At 37.5% G+C, this 20,977-nt stretch overlaps 1 non-coding gene across 1 annotated transcript; it reads right to left on the reverse strand.

Moving 5' to 3' along the window:
- Nucleotides 1-9,079: 9,079 nt before the first annotated feature.
- On the reverse strand, nucleotides 9,080-9,186 carry LOC120080623 (small nucleolar RNA R71). Its single transcript, XR_005482577.2, has one exon. It is a non-coding gene; the product is annotated as a small nucleolar RNA R71 (small nucleolar RNA).
- Between the last annotated feature and the right edge of the window lie 11,791 nt (nucleotides 9,187-20,977).

The following is a 20,977-nucleotide window of genomic DNA, read 5'->3' on the forward strand; positions in this document are numbered from 1 at the left end:
CTTGGCCATAGTGGCATTCAATGAGATTACGTGATAATCTCATAACATTTTTTTCTCAAAGTTTTAGCTTTTTTCCTCTCCAAATTAGTCACTCACCGGATTCCATCATCCCATTCTAAGGTCGGAGAATAGTTGGGAAGACTCTCGTGGTTGTCTGTGAACCGTTCGTGAGGAGATTGGAGCTAATTTGGAGAAGATTCAAAGTCTACAAAGATTGTATTCTTTTTCCCCCCTATATTTGTTTGAATTGCATTGTTATCTTTGTAATTAATTGGCAGAGCCAAAAGCCTACATCGTTAATAAGTCTCGATTCTGGCAAAAAAAAAATTTATAACATCATTGAACTACTCCTATTACTACTAAAATACAACAATGGTAAGTGCGAGGTCGAACCATAGAGAAGCAAAGAATTAATTTCTTTTTGTGTTAGATTTGATTGCGGGAAAAACAGTAAAAATAAGGTTTTGGTTTCGATTTAGAAAGATGCAAGAAAAGTAAATTGCAAGGGATATATGGAATAGTAAAGGACTTGTTTAGTTCTCAGACCAAGTGCTCATTCGTTGTAAAATAAGTAATCGTTCTATGCCAAATAACTAATATTCGAATTATACATGCATAGCTACTTAATTTGCCAAGAACTAATCAATCTCTACAAAGGCCGAAAATCAATTAATCCAACCAAATTGAGCATCCTAATCCATAGTTGAGGTTGGGAAGACCGTGCCCTAACTAGCCTACATGCTTCTAGATGCAATTGATCCTTAGCGGCCATAAAGAACTAGAATAAAAATCAAGGATTCAACTATGTTGATCAAGTGTCAGGAAAGCCATGTTCAAATAATAAAAGTATTTCTTTAATTCTAGATTAAATGTAGGATGCAAAGATTCAAGGTTAGCCTATACACCTAAGCATGCTGTCTAATCTGTGCTACAGGGGTAAATTGAAAGCATGGACGATTACAAGGATACGTGCGAGCCTAAACTTAACTAGCAAAGACATGCAATCGTGATAGGTCGTCAATCCAACACACAAAAGCAAGTCTAACTCATGCGAAATTAAAGAAAAACACAATTCTTAATTGAAGTAAAAAATTGAACATATAACTCATTAAATTACAAAGAACTCTTAGTCCAGGAACTAATAAAAAATTACCTCATTGATTCATAGATAAAGCACTGGGATACAACCCGATACAAAACCATAATCTGGAAAAATAAATCTAACCTATGATACTGAATACATAGAGGAAAAAGAAGAAATCAAGGCTTCTCCTCAGCCTCCATGAAGAGTTTGGCGTTTTAGGGCCTTTTTCTATACAATTCAGCACATTTTTGACCTAGCAAAACGAGACATTTATAGAAAAATTCAGGGCAGCGTTGCAACACTATGGTCGAGCATTGCAACGTTCACTCGCGCGTGCGCTCCTCCTCCGTCCATCAAATGTCGTTGCGTCACAACAATCTAAAGGAGCGTTGCAACATGTGCAGTGATGAATTGATGCTCTCTAAATAAGCATATATGGATATGGACAATGATGAATGTGAATCATACAAGCTCATGTTGCCATAAACTTGTTGACTTGGAAAGATGGAGATGGAGTACGGATGTTGTGTCATGCTTATTAACACTTTATGTGATACTACTTCTAGATGTATGCGTTATTGAAATGCTTGTAGATGCGTTGTCACAAGTTTCCTTGCGCTGAAACCAAGTATAATTCCAACGCAAGTTTCTCAGAGTAATCCGAGGTCGAACACAGAGATTGTTGTCATTAATGTGTTACATTTGTGATATATGCGACCGGTTTTTACAATTAATAAATATTGTGTGTTTGTACAACAAGGTAAATTATGGTAAAGTAAAATTGTACAGATAAACTAAAGTTGCGTTAATAAAATAAATTGCGATGAAAATAAACCTAAGCTGACATGATGCAAGATACAAGATACATGATATACATGATGTTGAGTTCAAGGCTGACTGTGAAGTTTATACAAAGGATCATGGTATGCGATGGAAAGTCTTTATGGATGAATCAGAAAGGGGAAAGAATAATTAGTACAAACATCGCAAGTTTGTTAATTGCGTTAAAGATATAACTAAGGTTCCACTTTCCCTTGGCGTAAACCTCTCGGTGATCGGCCGCGTTCCCATATCTCTATGGTGAAACAGGGATGAACATAATGAACACAAGGTTGCTTCCATCTCTGGAAGTACTTCTTGCTTTAGTTAACGCATTCTTCCAACTCTCTCTCGATAGGCGGAATGGCATCTTTACTTCTGCTCTCACAGGTAAAGATGCCGTCTAGTATGCTTTAACTAAACATAATTATTTCCTTAACCCAATTAATTTACTTGCTTAATTCTTGCTAATTACCAAGAGATTAAGAAAACGTCGTGGAGAAAGTGAATTACGGATGAACGGAAATAGACAGAAAGATGGAGATGAAAATGATCATAACAATTAATACTAAGATTAAGCGTTTGATCCATGGTGCGAATGATAGACTAAGAAGATGAATACAACTGATGATGAAGAGATAGAAACAAATACAGAAGAGTGTCAACGTCTTCACACAGATCAGACGGTGGATTTGCTTACCGGCGTGTGGAATGGATGAACAGAAGAGCTTCCCTCTCAGGCTTGCTCGTCTGGTAAAGGTGACCTTCGTACAGAGCTTCAACGGTGGGGATCGAAAGTATTCTTGCTCGGAGACTCACCTCTCAGCCTTGTCTCTTAATTCTTCCCGGATCTACTCTGATTAACGCTTAACCAATCTCTCTCTCAGATCAGTATATACACTTTTCTCTGTATTTAAGCATATTTTTTCAGTGGAATGGTCGAAGCTATTTATAGGCTCAACTTTGACTCTTTGTATTGTGGTCCCCACTTTATTGTTAAGGAAGTTCCTGAAATGGTGGAGTGAATATTTCTTCTGTTACGCAATCAATCCCGTCAGAAATGCACAACGGTCAGCTGTACATGCGTCAGAATCCTCCGCAATTGCGTTGCTCTTTACATCTTCGATCGTTTGCCCACATGCAGTGTTGTTTTTTTATTACTGCATGTGGTTGAGATTGCGTTAATGGCTTAGCTCTTGATCGATTGTCGTATGCGCCGTCATTGCATTGATCGTCTATTCATTTCTGAATGATTGGCGCAATGCGACGTAGATGCGTTGTTCAGTTTATCTTCAGCCATGAACGCATGCGGTGACTTGATTTTCTGCAAAACAGACTTGAAATATTCTTTTCTATCATCGCAATGATGTCAGTGGGTGTATTGACGACAATTTATAATTCTTGCATTTCTTAGCTAATTTCTATACAATTGACGCAACTTTCCTTTCTTTTGACCGCAATATCTAAATAAAACCGTATAAATAACTTGTATTTCTACAAGTTATCACAACGCTATGCTACTGTCTTACAATGTTGGGCTTGAGCGTTGCGCGACATTGTGATGCTGATGCTGGGGGTATTTCGGTCATTTCACATCCTTTGAAGCTTGGATACTTCAATTCTACTCCAAATCGCTTCAAATTGGCCCCTATCAACTTCAAATGCCTGATTCTACCTATTGGTTGCTTATTACCTACAAAATAGAGAAATAAACATATAAATCCATTAACAAGTTTGAATTAAGCCTAGGAATAATATCTCTTTTTGAGAGCTATCATTAACCTAATTAGAGTACTTTAGATCTGTTTTTCTTCCATTGCACATGTATTCATTCCATCATTTAAACCCTAAACATGCATACTATATATTATAAGTCTTTATAACATATTTTCAATGCATGCAACATGCTTCCTATGGTGGGATTTTAAATCTACATGGCATACTATATGCACATACAAGATTTATTTAATTATAACATACATTCATACTGCATAAATAATTAAATACACACTGATATGGACCAGTTTTCGCATTTTAAACAAACAAACAACCTAAATTATTACAAATATAACCAAAACTTGCTCCAAATAGCTTCTGGACCGCTCAAATCGACTCGAACCGAACCCGAACTGCCCAAATCAGACCTCCAAGGCTTGAAAACAGGTTCAACCGGCCTAAAATGGGTGGAAACAGACCTCCCAGTCCTGAATCGGTTGAACCAGTTCATTTGAATCATCGAAGGGGTCGCACACGCATCTTTTGGGCTGGGATGAGCAACGTTGCAACGCTTCATCCCAGCGTTGGAATGCTCCGTGGGCAGCGTTGGCAGAAGCTTCACTCCCAGTTTTCTGCTGCTGACATTCTTTTCTTCTTTCTTCAATTACAACCTAATTGCAACTCTAATGACTCCAACAAATTTACAGACCCTTAAACACACATTAAAGCCCATCAACCAAGAGCCAATGACAACAATTAACACTTAATTAAAGAAAAAATAAATGTCAAAATTGAAAATATCCATATCAGTCTACCATTTTCATACTACTTATGCAAAACACCCACCAAGCTAGATTTTACACGAATTGAGTGCTTAAATCTGCTCTGATACCAATTGATGGAGTTAGCATGCAGCCAACAGAAGAAAATCAAGATCATTAGGCACTGTAATTCATCAATTTTAGCAAATTAGTAAGCATGTTCATATCAGAAAAAGAGGGTTTCATAAAAAACTCATGTTTGAAGACTTAGAACTTCAAATCCAGCTTCAATCTCCTCAGCAACAAGGTGTAGACCACCAATAGATCTTTCCTATGGTTTTTCTCTTAAGTTGAAGAGCTTCAACTAAAATCTTAGCTAAATTAATCTTTTGCATGGCCTCAATTCTCAATATTAAAGCTTGAATTTTTTATCAACACCTCATGCAATCAAATTGCATCTCAAATAGACATCTCCCACTTGAATTTTGAGTGGGATTTTGGTGGAAAAAAAACTTGAAAGTGGGATAAACCCACTTTATAGAATATTTGAATTTAAAATTCAATTAATTTTGAAACTCATTTTCAAAATTAAATTAATTTTTTTGATTTTTCAAAAAAAAATTCTAGTTAAAAATGATTTAAAATCAATTACTTGAATTTTCATTAAAATTCAATTTTAATCTAATTTTTTAAAATTTAAATTAAAACAAAACTTGATTTTCTAAATTTTAATTTTCACAACATTCAAATTTGCAATTCTAAATTTAATTGATTTAATTAATTAAATAATTTAATTAATTAAAATAATTTAATATCCAATATTAAATTAAAAAAAGACCAATTCCACAACCATGAATCTCTATTCATGTAGTTAATATTTAAATCATATTTAAATATTATCCGATTCTCCAATCTCGTTTAATTCTAATGGACCTATAGATCATGGGCTCCAACGATTCGAGATTAATTGGTTAAACTCTTTAAACTAAATTATTCAACATTGCTAACTATTGAGTCACTCCATTAAAGCCTAATAGTTGCACTTCCTTCACTGTAGATATAACTGTGTCCACACGTATAACCATAATTAGTAAGTTAACCCTTCACAGGTTGTTTGTAATAATGTTTGGGCTAATAGTTGTTTTACCCTCGAGATTACATCTTATTCCTTAAATCCCACTGATCCTCTGATGAACAATTGGTTTGAGATCCAATCATCAAATCGAATCCTTCTCTGGCCAATGAGAGGGTGAGGCCCCTAGTTCAAGACCCAAAGTCAACACTTGGAACAACCTCTTTATTATCCCTAAAAGTGGGTAGGAGTGAATTCCATCTTGCACCCTAAGTCCTCAGCTAACTACCCGATCTTACCCCAATGTTGTTGAGCCAACCCTCACCCGTGTAAATCTAAGGATAATCCCGAATAAGCAGGCAATCTATCATGCCAAATTATAGTTAGCTAACTATGAACTCAGATTAAGGATAACTCCAATTTGACTGGTGATGGTCTAATGATTAATTTGACTTGAGAGCAAGCATCACATGATAATTCATTAGATTGAAGAATCTTCTAGCTCTTCAATGGATGTCCATTTGAATTCTCAATAATTCTTCTCATCATTATAGACCTTGGATAACCTAATCTATCATGCCAAATTATAGATATCTAGATTCATGAACTTTAAGTTTATTGTTGCATATGTTTCAATTACTCGTATATGAGTATAATATAATCCAAAAGATAAAGTAGGTAACTCTTCCAGTATACGTTTTTCATATGAGACAGTAGATATGATATAAAGATACTCCATTATTCTTTCTATCGGTCTTAATATGATAACCATTGCAATGTATATCTTTAAAACTAAGTAGAATTCTCTTTAGTTGACTAGAGAACAATGCATTGCCAATTGTAAATTTTGTTCCTCTAGGCAAAATAATATTTTCTTTTCCAAATCCTTCAATTAGGTTTGCAGAACCTATAGTTTGATATCACATATCTACTATAGTAATTTCTCCTCCACTTGATATAAATCATATTTATATGTAATTTCCTCCAAAAATAATGTATCTCATACATTTAGCCAATTATATCATATATAATTAACCAATCCAATTATATCATATATAATCGATCTCCCTCTTGTCAATTTGAACATTTCAAACTGACCCAAACACTGATTCTCGACTTTATCCAAGCTACCTACAGGACCTTATGGACTTGTGGCTCAAAGCTCCAACGGTACGTGAATAGCTGATTAAACTCTTTAGCCACGAGATCCACCATCCGTTAACGATCAGGCATTCTATTAAAGACCAACAGTTGAACTCCTCTTACCACAGATATAACCAATCATGAGTACGATGACCCTTCACAGATGCTCGTAAGTACAGCTGAGCCAATTTATCGTTTGCCCCTGTAGTTACATCTCAATCCTTAAGTACCATTGATTTCTCTAATGAACAATACAACATAATCTAACTATGTGTGAACACCTCTCGGGCCAAGAAAAGGTGTATGGCACCATATCGTTTAAGCCCTGGAATCAGCCTTTAAGGGAGCTATCTATCTATTTGCTCCTGCTTCAGGGAAGGAGTGAATTCCATCTTGTGTAGTTGAGTTCCTGATAACTGGTAGAAATACAAGTTATTAAAGTTCAAATTATTAAAACAATAGGAGAAAGCGATGGTGAATAGAAAATATTACGATTGAATGCACCAAACTAAAAGAAAAATTGTGATCGCTCACTCTCATCACATAAAAGCAGTTAAACTTGCAGGAACAAGGCAATAACACGTTTTGAGTTGGCGATCCAAGGGTACTTCAAAGATGATCGTGTGATGACCTTACATAAAGGCGGTGGCCTAATGTAATAAAACGTGATGGGACGTAAAGCCGATAACGATTAAATTAAAAATTTAGTTGATGGCCATTGAAGACCATACCATTGCAAATCCATTGAACTTCCAGTGACTATCAGATGGTGCAACAGAGTATGCAAATTCATGCTGCCTATCCACGCAATCATTTGTGAGAAGAACTGTTTTGTCTGGAAGTCTATAAATACCCAATACTACCAAACCAAGAGGACGACTAAGCGAAGGGAGGGGAATTCTTGAGAAGAAATTAATGCTCGAAGAGGTCGAGAGACTGTAAAAAATAGCATGAAGGAGAGATTCCAAACCCTTGCGAGAGCAAGAGCTTACAATTTGGGAAAGAACTGAAGCGATAAGAGTAGTGTAAACGTCAGAGGAAGCAAGACATTGCTTACATGGCTTGATAATTACACCATTTATTGTTTTGTACTTAAACACTTTATTTGCAAGAATGGAAACTTCATTTCAATTTATGTTTAGTCTCTTCACACCATACATGAGTAGATAAATTTGTGCATGGGTTGAGAAGTACTTAGCTAGCATGATTTAAGCTATGCACTTTATGCGATCATCTTGTCTTATGTATGCTTCATTTATCATTTGGAGTACTTGAGAGAGTAGTCTAAAGACAGAATCAGCTTGAGAGAGTCAGATTAAATCGCATAAGCAAGAGTAGAGACTTAGAAATAAGTTCTATCTGCTGAATTCCATACACATCACATGCATCCTAGACATAGGAAATGTGTCATTATGCATTGAGAAATGTAGTGCTTAATATTTGTGTATAGCATGATCGCATGACTTGTACAATATCTTAAGAAATACTAGCAAAACCTATTCTCAACCCCTTTATCGCATATTTGTTACAACACCACCCTTTCATCGCTGTGCATTTAATTCCATCGTGTTAGAAAATCAAAGTTAAATCATCATCTACTTCTTAATCACCATCGTAATAAGATCAGAGAGTCTGTCGCATATCTATTTATTAATCCTTGCGTTCGACCCTGGATTTACCAGGACCCTAAGAAGGCTTATACTTGGTCTTTATTAGGAAAACTTGCATGATCATCGCATCCACACATCCTTCCATCACGTGATAAATCAACGCATCCACACATCATCACATGATAACTCAACGCATCAAGTTTTTGGCACCGTTGCCGGGGATTACGGTATAGATTGCGCTAACATCAAACCTCTTTGATCTTTGCAGCTTTCGACCTTTGGAATATTGCCATTCCTCCTATGAAGGAAGAAATAAGCGTTGTATGAGCGAAAGAAATACTCCTGAGCTCATGTACGACCCAAAGATTGAAAGAACTTTTCACAAAAGGTAGAGGAACAGACGTAAACGACAAGGAAGAGCTCGAAGAATGGCTGAACAACCTTAAGAATGAGTAGTGAATGAAAACAACATGATGACAAATCCCATTCTACTGACAAATGATCGCAATAGACCCATCCGGAACTATGCGTCACCAAATTTGTATGATTTCTCCCTAGAAATCATGAGACTAGCATTGGATGGATCAAGGTTCGAGATGAAATCAGTATGTTACAAATGATACAAACAACAGGATAGTTCGGAGGACAACGTGGTGAAGATCCGCACGCCCAACTATGAAGCTTCATTGAAATCTACAACACTTTTGTGTTCCTTAATATTTCCCCAGAAGAGGTTCGACTCACGTTATTTCCATTTTCACCATGCGATAAAGCGAGAAAATGGGCATACTATCTCGAACTAAGAGAGATAACGTCATGGGAACAAGTTGTGGAGAAATTTATGAAAAAGTATTTCCCTCCCACAGAAAATTCCAGGAGAAGGAACTTGATCACCAATTTTGAACAAGAAGAAGATGAATCGCTCAGTGACGCATGGGCGAGATTCAAGAGACTAGTACGCGACTGCCCACACAATGGATTATCGGATTGCCTTCAAATGGAGATTTTCTATCATGGACTCAACTCTGTATCGCAAATAGCTGCCAATGCAGCAGCAGGAGGTCTTCTGGAAAAAAAAATGATGAAGTAAAGAATATTCTTGATCGCATCTTAAAAAACCATGAAGATTGGCAAGAAAGCGATCAAAGAACAAAGTCCAGAGAAGGTAATTCGAGTAATGGTGCCATCACATCATTACAAAATCAGATGAATGCAATGGTAAACTTGTTGCAAGGCATCACATTAAACAATTCAGAAGCTCGAAATGGGCAAGTCAATGCGATAGAGCAAACAAGCACCAACTGTGTCTTATGTGAAGAATCACATTCTTTTGAGGAATGCCCACGAAATCCTCAATCAATTTACTTTGTCAAAAACAATCCTTTTTCACACACTTACAACCCCGGGTGGTGAAATCACCCAAATTTTTCTTGGAAGAACAACCAACAGCAAGGTAGTCAGCTTGTGACTCAAAGAGAGGGACCGCCAGTGTTTTTCCATAGATCTAATGGACAACAGCAAGTTAGCAGTTCTCAACCACCATCCTCATTACCTCTGCAAAACATGTTGAGGCAATACATCGAAAAGAATGAAACAGTCCTTCAAAACCAAGCTACATCCATTTGCAATTTAGAAATTCAAATGGGAAAAATTGTGGGAGAGCTAAAGAACAGACCCCAAGGGATATTGCCTAGCTCAACCGAGCTTCTACGCAATCTAGGGAATGTCGGGAAAGAACATTACCAAGCAGTCACCCTAAGGAGTAGAAAGGCAGCGATAGAAGGCAAAAAGGAGCCTCGCAAGACTGAGTCAAAGGAGCAACCTGCGATTGAATCGAAAAATTCTCTATCACAGACTAAATCAAATGAGTCCGAGACTAGGGAACCAGAAGATGCGACCACCTCTAAGCTCCAGACCAGGAAACATTCGAAGTGCAGCTACCTTCATTTCCTCAAAGACTAAAAAAGAAACATAACGATGAAGGCCAGTATCAGCGTGATGCGTTATTTTATGTGATGAAATAATGGAATGAATTGTGGTGATGGGAATGCGTTGTGCAAAAAGTTTTTTCAGCAGAATCCAAGTATAAACCCTACTGAGTTTCCTGGCAAGTCCAGGGTCGAACTCAAGGACTAAGAAAAACGGTATGCGATGATAATTTTTAAGAAGACTTTGCGGTAACCAATAAATCAAATAGTTTTTTTGGGTTGTTGATTGTGGTATAAAATAAATGTATGCAGCAGAGTTACAAAAAGAATTGATAATACGGAAGATGCGATGAATATGCAGGGGAACAGGTTGAGAAGGGTTCAGCTAATACTTCCTAGGATTGCGTTCATGTTATGCGATCATGCAACACACATAAATCATCTCTCAATGCAAATGCTATGGCTTCTAGTCTAGAACGCATGCGATATATGCGATAAAGTCTATAGGACCTACACATAAGCCTCTATTCTTATTTATGCACTGACAAATGACACACACACAAATAAGGCGACCGCATAATATCATATCCTATCTCTAGGATGCATGCGATGCATGTTGCCAAACAGAGCTTATCTCTAAGTTCTTATCTCTCGCTTATGCAGATCTAATCTTGCTCTCTCAAGTCTAGATTCTAACCTAGCTCTCTCAAGTCTTAGTTTCTTTCTTTAGACACTCTCTGGAGTAGCTCTAAAAGGATGTTGGGCGCAGCATAAAACAAGATAATCGCATGCAATGAAGATCCTAGATCATGTTAGCTTGGTTCTTCTCAACCCATTCGACAAATTTAGCTACTCATGCGTGCTTTTAAGAGAGTGAAAAAATGTAGATAAGCAAGTTCCATTTTATAGATATCGAGGGAAATACAAAATAACAATGCAAAATGAGAATAAAGAGCCTGGTAGCAATCTCTTGCTTCCCAAGGCTTTTACACTGTTCTTCTCTACTCTATTCAAAAGATAGTCTCGCTCTCGCGAGAGTCGACCCTCTCTCTGCTTTTCCATGCCTCTGGGTTCTCTCTCGAGCTGACCAATGTGACCTTTCGACGTCTCTTCCTCTTTCTTGCTCTGCCTTCTAAGTGAAAAGGAAAACTATGAACAAGGCTATTCTATCTAAGGGAAAATTATTTAACTATCCGAACTTGGACGAACAGACGAACCCCTTTTCTAAAGGTTTCCTTTGGTATTTATAGAGCTTCGGGGTGAAAGGCATCTTCTCTCTTATGATTGCACTGACGGGATGACATTAATTTTTTATCTGATGCGTCGAATATTTGTCACTATAAAGTTGAGTGTACTTGCTATAGTAGTTCGTTATCATCTTGTCAACTTAATTTGGACTCGACCGTCATCAGCTTTCTGTCCCATTGTGATTTACATAAGAATACAACACTATAATTCCACCAAAGATGCGTGACCCAGGAAGTTTTAGAATACCTTACTCAATAGGAGGAATCTATATTGGTCAAGCATTATGCGATCTTGGGGCAAGCATAAACTTAATGCCCCTTTCAATTTTCAAAAGATTGAATGTGGGACAACTAACACCTACAATGGTGGCTCTTCAACTCGTCGATAGATCCTTCGTGCACCCTAAAGGAAAATTAAAGGATGTCTTGGTAACAATAGACAAATTCATTGTACCTGCAGCTTTCATTATCTTAGATTATGAGGCAGATAAAGATGTTCCAATCATATTGGGACGACCATTCTTGTCTACTAGTCGTGCTTAAATAGATGTGCACAAGGGAGAAATCACAATGAGCGTCAACGAAAAAAAGCTTAGGTTCAATATTATCAAGGCAATGAAGTTCCTAGATGAAGAAGGCTTATCAGATTCGATGATGAACAAACTTACGTTGAAAATTGGGAGTCCGAAGAAGAGAATGAAGAAAGAGAGGATGTGACAGCATCCATTGAGACTTGCCATGCAATAACAGAAATGTTGAAGAATGATGAAATGTTGAATTTAGATGAAGAAAGAAAAGCACAAAAGCCCTCCTTAGAGCAACCATCTACACGAGAACTAAAAACTCTACCAACCCACTTGAAGTGCATATTTCTCGGCCAGAATGGAACCTTACCAGTCATCATATCCTCTACGTTACCTGAAGAAAAAGAAATCGCGCTAATCGGTGTTTTTTAAAAAAATATTAGAGCGATCAGATGGACGCTCACAGACATCAGGGTATTAGTCTGACGTATTGTATGCATCGAATCCGGCTTGAAGAAAATAAGAAGCACTCAATAGAACCTCAACGCAGGTTGAACCCTGCAATGAAAGAGGTTGTCAAAAAAGAAATCATCAAATGGTTAGATACTGGCATTATCTACCCTATCGCAAATAGCACGTAGGTCAATCCCGTGCAATGTGTTCCCAAAAAGGGTAGGATGACAGTGGTTCCTAACGAAAACAATGAATTGATCCCCATGAGGACTGTCACGGGTTGGCGGATTTATATGGACTACAGGAAACTCAATGTAGCGACAAAGAAAAATCATTTCCCCTGCCTTTCATTGATCAAATGCTCGACAGATTAACGAGGAATGACTATTTTTGCTTCCTTGATGGGTATGTAGGTCATAACCAAATTATGATCACACCAGAGGATCAAGAAAAGACCACGTTCACATGTCCATATGGAACATTCGCCTTTCGTCGCATGCCTTTTGGATTATGCAATGCACCCAGTACGTTTCAAAGGTGTATGATGTCGATCTTCTCCGAGTACCTTGAAGACTCGATTGAAATCTTTATGGATGATTTCTCAGTTTATGGACGAACAGATGAAATTTGTCTGCAAAACCTGGAGAGAATACTGAAAAGATGTGAGGAAACTAATCTAGTGTTGAATTGGGAAAAGTGCCATTTTATGGTCAAGGAAGGAATTGTGCTAGGGCACAAGGTTTCAAGAAATGGGTTAGAGGTGGACAAAACAAAGATTGAAGCTATAGAAAAACTTCCACCTCCAGCGAATGTGAAAGCTTTGAGGAGTCTCCTAGGACACACGGGGTTTTACAGAAGGTTTATGAAGGACTTTTCCAAAATTGCTCGACCTTTGAATGCATTGTTGGAAGCTGATAGACCCTTTGATTTCGATTCACACTGACTCACTGCATTCAAAACACTAAAAGACGCTTTAACTACAATGCCAATTTTGATCGCACCTGATTAGGCGAAGCCATTCAAATTGATGTGCGATGCTAGCGGATACGCGATTAGGGCAGTCTTGGCACAAAAGGTAAAAACAATGTTACACCCCATCGTGTATGCTAGAAGAACGCTAAACTCCACGCAGGCGAATTACACCACCACCAAGAAGGAACTTTTAGCGATGATTTTTGCGATTGAAAAATTCATACCTTATTTGTTGGGGTCAAAAGTGATAGTCCACACGTACCACTCTGCGATAAGATAATTGATGAAAAAAAAGGATGCGAAGCGTAGACTAATCCGATGGGTTCTCTTACTCCAAGAATTTGATATGGAAATAATCGACCGAAAGGGAACAGAGAACAAGGTCGTTGACCATTTATCGCGATTAGATAATCCAGAAGTGGATCGCTTCCAATGAGTGGTGAATGCTTCATTTCTTGATGAGAAGTTGCTTAAGATTGAAAAACTACCTTGGTATGCGAATATTGTCAACTTCTTGGTCTGCAAACAATTTCCTGAAAACTGCACATCCCATCAAAAGAAAAGGCTCATACATGAATGCAAATTTTACTACTGGGACGATCTAAATCTCTACAAAAGGGGACAGACTATATTTTGAGACTCTGTGTTCCAGAAACTTCTTTCCATCACATATTGTTTCAATGTCATGAATCACCCAATGGAGGGCAAAGTTTTGCAATGTAGGTATTACTGGCCCACTCTGTTTAAAGATGCACGAGAATATTCCATGAAATGCGATAAGTGCCAACGCACTGGAAGCATTTCAGAAAAAAATGTGATGCCAATGAACATCATTTTGGAGGTGGATCTATTCGACGTCTGGGGAATAGATTTCATGGGACCATTTCCATCGTCAAATGGTCATAAATACATTCTATTGGCTATCGACTATGTTTCCAAATGGATTGAAGCTGTTTCATGCATTGCAAACGATACTGTAATAGTCTCTAAGTTCAGAAAAATATCTTTACTTGTTTTAGCACCCCACGTGCCATAATAAGTGACGACGGGACCCACTTTGTGAATCGCATTGTTAGTAAACTGTTGATCAAATATAATGTCCACCATAAGATCGCCACCGCGTATCACCCCCAAAAAAACAGACAATCAAAGGTTTCTAACAGAGAAATAAAAATAATCTTAGAGAATGTGGTAAACCCATTGCGGAAGGATTGGGCCATGAAACTAGATGATGCCTTGTGGGCATATAGGACTGCTTATAAGACACCCATAGGCATGTCACCATATGCGTTGGTGTTTGGAAAGGCTTGTCATCTACTGTTGGAACTGGAATATAAGGCAATGTGGGTAGTTAAGAAACTTAATTTGATCTTAAGGCTGCAGGAGAAGAGAGAAAACTTCAACTACTAGAGCTGGACAAGTGGAGATTACAAGCGTATGAAAATTCCAAAATTTACAAAGAATGCACCAAGCGATGACATGATAAGCGTATTTGCGAGAAAAACCTCAAGGCAGGTCAAAGGGTATTGTTGTTCAACTCTAGGCTGCGTCTCTTTCCTGGAAAATTGAAGTCCGTTGGTCTAGGCCTTTCATAATCAAGAAAGTATTCTCGCATGGAGTGGTAGAAGTGACCAACGAAGATGGGACCAATGCATTTAAAGTGAATGGGAAAAGAGTAAAGTTGTACCATGGAGGGGATTTCCAATGCGAGAAAACCTCCACTGACTTGGGTAAGCCAGAATAAAAAAGAAACACTCAGTCCTTGCGATGATAAGAGACATACATTCATCAAGGACGAAGTATATCCTTTTGTGTATCATTTTTGTTTTTCTTTCAAGAATCTATTTTACTTTCTGCATGATTACTCCTTTTTATGATTGTCAACTATTTTCTCCGTACTATCTTTCAAAAGCTCAATCGATCGCGTGTTTTAAGCCCATCGCATCACTCCGTCGCACTTGTTTATTGCGATCAAAATGATGCGAGCGAAAATTAAAATTGGGGGTTGTGTCCCTCCTTGCCTCATTTTATTTCAATTCTTATACTTCTCAGTTTCGATTTAATATTGTTGAATTCTACTATTGCATTCTCTCTCGTTTGGCTCATTCTGAATTTTTTATTGCTTTATTTGATCGCCGCATTCATCCTTTGCCCATTACGACTTGAATGATGAAATATATGCCTCTTTTCTTATCGCATGAACTAGCGTCAGATTAGTTTCAGGACATTCAATTCACAAAGCATTTCTAAAATTTAGTTGGTCTGCCAGCTTTACTTCAAAACTATTTTTACAAAATTTTCTGAGTCCATCGCATGAATTATTTCATTTTCAGCAATGAGGACATTGCTGCGTTTTAAATTTGGGGTGGTGTTATTTTCAGCCTTGTTATTTTTAGCCTTGATAGAGTTTCATTTCAAAAAAGAGAAAAAAAGAAAAAAAATATAAGATAATAATAAAAATATAACATTGAGGTCGGATCCTGCTCATAGTTGGATGTGCGCATGACACCCATGGGGGCAAGCCAAAACGAAGGTGGGAATCGTGATCAACGCAAAAGCTAAGTGATCGCAACTCCGCTGCCAAATAAAAAGATGGGCATGAGTTTGACTGAAAAGAGCACCTCGCTCGTAGTTGGATGTCTGCATGACACCCATGGGGGCAAGCCAAAATGAAGGTTGGGCACTCGAATCAGTGCAAGATCATAAAACTAATATCTAAATCATGCGAAGGCCAAAACCTTTTGAACACCCTGGTTTGATAAAATTTGAAATAAATCACACGATGTCCTGGGAAATGAGTAAAGGCTTTTTGAAGATCAAGCTCGCGGTCCCTAAAGGTTGGAAATATTTTAGGAAGAGATTAGGATAGAAATTAATAATGACAACGGTTCAGTGGTTTGAAAAAGGCATCATGAGAAGCCTAGGCAGGGTAAAGGCGATTGAAATTTTAAGAAATCTTTAGTTTATGCTTGAGGGCAAGCATTGTTTTAAATTTGAGAGTGTGATAACTAGTAGAAATACAAGTTATTAAAGCTCAAATTTTTAAAACAATGGGAGAAAGCGATGGTGAATAGGCAATATTACGATTGAATGCGCCAAACTAAAAGAAAAATTGCGATCGCTAACTCTCATCACATAAAAACAGTTAAACGGAGTTATTCTCTGCAGGAACAAGGCGATAGTGCGTTTTGAGTTGGTGATCCAAGGGTACTTCAAAGATGATCGTGTGATGACCTTACATAAAGGCGGTGGCCTAATGTAATAAAACGTGATGGGACATAAACTCGATAATGGTCAAATAAAAAATTCAGTTGACGGTCGTTGAAGACCATACCGTTACAAATCCATTGAACTTTCGGTAACTATCAGACGACGCAACAGGGTATGGAAATTAATGCTGCCCATCCACGCAGTCATTTGTGAGAAGAACTGTTTTGTCTAGAAGTCTATAAATTCTCAATGCTACCAAAACAGGAGGATGACTAAGCGAAGGGAAGGGAATTCTTGAGAAGAAATTAATTCTCGGAGAGGTCGAGAGACTACCGAAAACAATACGAAAACAATTCCTTTGTGATCATCATTTTGTGTGGTTCATTTGAAATTCGAATGATTAGAATGAGTACTATGAAAATAATAATTATTTCTTCCTTTTCCAAGACCCCGACCTCGATCTCGACCACAACCACGACCTCGACCATAATTATTATTAAAATTCACAGCATTTACTTCAGGGAATGGTGTCATCCCGGTTGGTCGAGATTCATGATTTATCGTTAATAACTCGTTATTTTGTTTGGTCACGAGAAGACATGAAATTAGTTCAGAATATTGTTTAAAACCTTTCTCTCGATATTGTTGTTGCAGGAGCTTATTCGAGACATTAAATGTAGAAAATATCTTCTCTAGTATATAATTATCAATAACTTTCTCTCAGTATATCAATAGTTTTGAGCTGATTTTAAATAATGTGAAGTTGTAATCACTTACTGATTTGAAATCTTATAGCTTCAAGTGTATCCACTTATAACAAGCTTTAGGAAGAATACGTATTTTTTTTATGATCATACCTTTGAAGGAACTCTAAATCTAGAGAACCAATAAGCGGAAGCAGATCGTTCCAAATCCCATTGTGAAAGAACAAAACATTTACAATTAAACAACAACAGTTATTCATCAAGGATAAATTACAAGCATGCTTCTTGTAAAAAACACAAAGGATTGAGTAAACATACCCTTGAAGAACTCTTTCTTCTCCTCTATTCTCGATCCAACACCAATGCGTCCAGCAACACGAATGCAACGAGAAAATCAACAAATAGCAGGAACTGGTAGATCTTCAATCACAATCGAGTAACACTCGATCCTCGACCCTCAAACACGAAACTCGACACTACCATAAGGCTACCTTGGTATTCTCGGTGTGATTATCTAGGAGGGGAGGGCTCTGTTTGGATTTGGGAAGAGAGAAGGAGGAACTGGACGATCGAGTAAGTGGGAGGAGGAATAAGCCTATCATATAGACTTGAGTACTCAATCGTTTAGTAGCAAGTAACTATCGTGGAGTAAAACTCATTTGATCGTTTACTCTCTCAACAAGCTATCGTATAACTTGCTTCTCTTTTTCCACATTGAATGTGTGTCTATTGAAAAATGAAGACTATTTTCACTTTTATCCATTTGGTTGCCATAAACTGAATAAAAACTTCCCATTAAGTTGGTTATTGGAGAAAAGGATAACTAATTATCTTATAATTAATTATTTATAAATAAATACAATAACTACTTTATCATATTATATTTATAACCTATAGTTTTAATATCACATCATATGCAACATATAAACCATAATTCTTTTCTCTAGCATTTAATATAAATAAAATTTATATTAGTTCCTCCAATCAAATAATAATGTATCAAATACATTAAATTAATTATATCATATATAATTGAATTAATTGAATTATATCATATATAACCAAATTCTCTCTTGTTAATTTGAACACTTCAAACTAACCCAAAAACTGATTCTCAATATGAATCCATTGAGCTACCAAAAGGCCTTATGGACCTATAATTTGAAGCTCCAGTGGTACATGAATAACTGACTAAACTCTTTAATCATGATATCCATTATCCATTAACTGCCAGGCATTCTACTAAAGACTCATAGCTGCACTCTTCGCACTACAGATATATTTTTGTGTCCATCGAATATAACTAATCAACAGTACGATGACCCTTCAAAAATCACTCGTAAATACAGCTGGGCCAATTTTTCGTTTTGCCCCTGTAGTTACATCCAACTCCTTGAGTACCACTGATTTCTCTAATGAACAATCCATCATAGTCCCACTATGACTAAAACCTTCTCGGGCCAAGAGAAGGTGTGGCATCACATTGTTCAAGCTCTGGAATGAGCCTTTAAGAGAGCAATTTATCTACTTATCCCTACTTCGGGGAAGGAGTGAATCGTTTTGTGTAGCTGAGTTCCAAACTCCCCAATCAGAAGAATCCTCAAAGTGGTAGGTTTGAGTCGACAATCTAGCCACTCACACCCATGCAAATCAAAGGACCGCTCTCATAGGCAGGAGTTCCCAACTCACTCAGGAGTAAGGTCATGTTACCTATGGTCATCCTAGTGAAATGAAAGTCTCTTTCATGAACGGCGTTATATAACGAGACTAAACATTTCGTGGTCCAATCTTATACAAACTTCTTTGCATAGGATACCCCCATTCGCATATCTTCACATGAATGATCAGGATTAGATCATTTGTAGCACTTTACAACACTTGTAACATCTACAAAGTGGGTCGTATCCGTAGTGTCACCAGGATAAGGTTTCCCTCCTTTATCCATATACTACAGACCATTTAGGTTATCACTTAAAGCATGATCCACTTGTATGTCTCCATATACATGCTTAAGTTACAATGATAACCATAGATCTTAGTTTATTGGTTTGTAGTTAATGCAATTAAAATATCTAATATTTTATAGACTGGAGTGAATAAAAATATCTCATATTATATATCACAAAATTGTTCGTTCATATATGTGTTTACAAGTTACAGAACCCTACGAGTTTTAGGGAATTATCCCCAACAATCTCCCACTTGTCCTAAAGCTAGTGAGGTGTACAAGATAATCACATTACAAGTACACAGAACAATAAACTAGGGAACTAAGGCCCAATACTACATCTCCCACTTGCCCTAGTCTAGCCGCAGTCGGCTCAGTAGACCCATACTCTACAGGTGACCCTCAAACACTGTAGCTGTGAGAGCCTTCGTAAACGGATCAACAATGTTGTGCTACGAAGCTATCTTCGTGACAATCATGTCCCCTCGATGCAATATCTCGGATGAGATGTTATTTCCGTTCTATATGCTTGTCGCGCTTATGATTTTGAGGTCACGGGAATTCGCCACAACACAACTATTATCATAATAAAGGGTGATGGGCCTAGACATGTCTGGAACAACTTCCAGATCAATTAGGAACTTCCTGAGCCAAACAGCCTGCTTAGCAGCTTCACAAGCCACTACATACTCGGCCTCCATGGTGGAGTTAGCGATGCATCCTTGCTTAATTGTTCGCCACACTACAACTCTCCGTTAAGAGTGAACACTGATCCTAAAATGGATTTCCGAGAATCCTTATCAGTCTGAAAATTTAGAGTCTGTGTATCCTGTAAGGATCAAATCCTTACAACCATACACAAGCATGAAGTCCCTCATTCTCTGAAGATATTTGAGGGTGTTCTTGACGGCTGTCAAGTGACCCTATCCTAGATTAGAATGATATCTACTGACTATCCCCACAGCATAGCAGATTTCAGGCCTAGTACATAACATTGCATACATCAAACTGCCCACAGAAGATGCATAAGGGACCTGTCTCATTTCCTCAACCTCTTGAATAATCATTATTAAAAGTGATAAAATACTCGTAGCCTCTCCTGGCTCGCACATTCATCGAACCACAAAGGTCTGAATGCACTAACTTTAGAGGCTCTTCGGCCCTATAATCTTTTCCAGTAAAAGGTCTTTTAGTCATTTTGCCTTCAAGGCATGACTCGCACATAGGTAAAGAATTTTCTTCTAACTCGTTTAGAAGTTCATTCTTCACCTACCTCTCAATCTTATTGAGATTAATGTGCCCCAAACGAAGGTGCTAAAGTTTGGCATTTTCCTTAGAAGAAACTTTAAGTCTTTCGTTTTAAGTTATGGCAGTTTTAAACATCTATATGTTATGGAGGATATCTGTTGTTAACAGCCTTAGCACATACAAATTATTTTTCAGTTTAGGTGAACATATTTTCACATCATCTTTCATAATAAACACTTCATTAACCGAAAAGTTCAGGGTGTATTTACATTCAAGCAGAAATCAAGTTCCTCTTTAACTCGGGAATAATATAAACATCATTCAAAATGATAAATCTATTATGTAAAGTCAACTGGAGGCCTCCCACTGCCACAGTTGAGACGACGTGCCTGATGCCAACTCGCATCGTCATTTCACCAGCCTTAAGCTGCCTCCAGAATCTAATCCCCTAAAATGAAGAACAAACATGGTTAGTGGCCCCAGAGTCTATAATCTAGACAGAATCATCATTCTCCACTTAAGAAGTCTCCAAAACCAG

Source organism: Benincasa hispida, chromosome 6 (assembly GCF_027475165.1).
Source record: "Benincasa hispida cultivar pf3 chromosome 6, pf3_genome.v1.1, whole genome shotgun sequence".
NCBI lineage: Eukaryota > Viridiplantae > Streptophyta > Magnoliopsida > Cucurbitales > Cucurbitaceae > Benincasa > Benincasa hispida.